The sequence below is a fragment of the Gadus chalcogrammus genome, chromosome 1 (genome assembly GCF_026213295.1).
Source record: "Gadus chalcogrammus isolate NIFS_2021 chromosome 1, NIFS_Gcha_1.0, whole genome shotgun sequence".
Taxonomy (NCBI): domain Eukaryota; kingdom Metazoa; phylum Chordata; class Actinopteri; order Gadiformes; family Gadidae; genus Gadus; species Gadus chalcogrammus.
Window position 1 is genome coordinate 26,104,025 of NC_079412.1, and position 3,320 is coordinate 26,107,344.

Consider the following 3,320-nt stretch of genomic DNA (forward strand, 5'->3'; position numbering starts at 1 on the left):
AAGCACTCAAATCAACCTTGGACGGAAAAAAAATTGAAAACATTTTGTTCAAGAAAGTCAGGGATGCTCCCTGATAGGGAATAAGTCAGGATGCTCAGCTAGGCAAACTCGTTTTTCGAAATCGTAGAGCGATTAACGCAAGCACACACACACACACACACACACACACACACACACACACACACACACACACACACACACACACACACACACACACACACACACACACACACACACACACACTACGATCAGTGTGGCCTAAAGGTGCCAATGACATTAAGGGCCAAGGTTGGCATCTGAGTCACATGTCACTCATGACACCTAGCCAGCCTTCATGAACGCTTGACGCATGTGTCAGACCCCCGTCTTAACCCCCCCCCCCCCCGTTGTGTTGGCTCAAGGTTATAGACCAGAGCCATTATGGGGAATAGGCTACAAGAGTTATTGTGCAGTGAATGGATAGCACAAAAAGTCCAACCTCCATAAATCAGTAGCCCTATGAATACTATCTATACACATTTGGATGGACATTCAAGCGGTGCACAATGCTCCTGTTGTGGTTTCATTATTATGATTTATGATATATTATTATTATTTTATTTCATATATCCCTTAGTAATTACTGTATTACCCTCGCTCTAATATAGTGTAATAACTCATTCGTTACTGTTGTGAGATTTGGATGTGCTCTTATACAAATCTCCCTTCTTCCTTTGTCTTTCCACTGCCATGCTCTGTTTTGCTAGCTGCTGTTGACTTCTTACATCCTGGCTCGGATTACAAAATGTGACACAAAAAGTCAAAGACACACCAATAAAGACAGACATACAGACAGACAGACAGACAGACAGACAGACAGACAGACAGACAGACAGGCAGGCAGGCAGACAGACAGACAGACAGACAGACAGACAGACAGACAGACAGACAGACAGACAGACAGACAGACAGACAGACAGACAGACAGACAGACAGACAGACAGACAGACAGACAGACAGACAGACAGACAGACAGACAGACAGACAGACAGACAGACAGACAGACAGACATACACAAACACACATAAGTGCTTCTAGGGTTCAACACCTTTGTTTTGTTGGTGCCTCAGCAGCTGTCCGTCTGCCTGTGTGTACACTTGTGAATGATGGAGGCTGGACCAGTGGATCAGGGGGGGCTTTGGGAGGCTGGCGAGGTCTGCCAGCCCCTCTGAGGACGGCAGCCCTTAAAGGCCCCAACATTCTCAAAACTAAATAAAACCGTGTCTGCGGGGAGGAAATGGACATTTTTTGAGACCAAAAAAGTGGGCTTCAATCGTTGCAGTGTGCATTTGGTCCACAATACCACGTGAATGATGATGTCAGTCGCTTGTATCTTTGTTTAAATTACGCTGCCCACGACAGTCTCAGCCTTTCTCCCCCTCTCCTGGGCCGATCTGTCTCTCTTGACTCAGAGCGCTCGCTGCAAAGCAAACATGGAGGGTTTTGGGTCAAGCCGTCAGACTGCCTAACTCGAGAGGTTTCTAAATCTTCGGACGACATGAACTACGTCATTCGTTGATCCCTGTGCGGGAAGCACCGCAAGGTTTCACTCGATGAGAGCTCCGGTTGGTGGGTGGGGGAGAAAAGTGTGTGTCTGAGAAAGACGTTTATTCTACAGAAGATTCTGCTAGTGTAGGATGTGACATTAACACATATGATCGTCTTGACCTATCCTCCTCCTTTTTATTTGCAAGCTAAAGAAAAAAAGACATTTAAAAAGTGAAAATCATAAGAAACAGCAAACCAGTCCCTCACTCTGCTCTAGACAATACCCCCCCCCCCCCCCTCCCCCTACCAGCCAAGACCCCCACCCCTCCACCACCAGCCCCCAATAACTTACTCAAGGAGATGCCTGTACGGCTATGTTAACTGCTTTAGCAGAATGCTAATGAGGTGCTAGCTGCCTCAGGCCCGGTCCTGGGCTCCTGCGTGCCTGGGGTAGCACGGAGGCCGCGAGCAGAAATAGAAGCCTGGGGGCTCAGGGACTTCAGGGGGCTGGGGGGGGGGCAGGGGGGTCTAGGGCAATCCAGTTCCACACACACTTCTTTTTTTTTACCGGGGACAGACACAATATGGATAGATGTTAGGCACCCGTTTTTGAAGGCTTAGGCACACACATGAACACACATGCACATACATGTACGCACGCAAAAATACAAATACAGACACATGCACACACGCAAAAATACATGAACACACACACACACACACGCACACGCACACGCGCACGCACACACACACACACACACACAGGCAAGAGAAACAGGGACAGGGAAATATTTATTATGGAAGAGAAAGAGAGAGAGATTGAATAAGGACCAAACATGCTGCAGAGAGAGGAGTTAGGAGAAAGAAGGAGACTGAGTCGGTAGAAGAGAGAGAGGCAGAGGAAGACCATGCCAAACAGCAGCTTTTCTCCTCTGGCTTAGGCACACACACATACAAACATACACACACACACACAGACACAGACACACACACACACACACACACACACACACACACACACACACACACACACACACACACACACACACACACACACACACACACACACACACACAAGATGTATATGTAAAAAGACAGTGAGGGAGACAGAAAGAGGAAAAGTAAGAGAAGCTAGAGGGGAGAGTGAGAAAGAACGAGAGAGAGAGAGAGAGATGTGATGTGAACAAAAACCCCACAACATATGTTTGTCCTCGGGCTTGTTCTCAAACACTGATTTCAGTTTTTCAGGTCAAACTTTCTCTCATGCGAATACTGACACAATCATAATACTATAATATACAATAGAAGTAATACTACTTCTATTGTATTCCAGAATAACACGAAAAATATGACTTTTGTAAAATAACTTGATGGTCTATTCCCACGTAGAGTATGAACACATCCATCAGTGGAGGGGCCATGTAGCCGTGTGTGAGTGTGTGTCAATGAGGGCACACACACACACATGTGCATGTGACAGGAACACACCAAAGGTTGTGGCCTTTGGGTGAACTGATCCTGGTGATGAAACGCAGTGTCTCAGACGCCCGGCACAGCTCGCTCCATCTCTCTCTCTCCCTCTCTGTCGTCTCTCCCTCACTCTTTGAAGTTATCTGTCTTCACCCTCACTGTCTCTCTCTCTCTCTCCCTCTCTCCCTCTCTCCCTCTCTCCCTCTCTCTCTCTCTCTCCCTCTCTCTGTCATCTCTCGCGCCCTCTCTCTGTCATCTCTCTGTCACACTTTGAAGTTATCTGTCTTCACTCTCTCTCTCTCTCTCTCTCTCTCTCTCCTCTC

General features: G+C 47.3%; 1 pseudogene; it reads left to right on the forward strand.

The window, feature by feature from the left end:
* Positions 1–270: 270 nt before the first annotated feature.
* Positions 271–3,320, forward strand: part of LOC130387381 (kinesin heavy chain-like) — a 15,592-nt pseudogene continuing 12,542 nt past the window's right edge.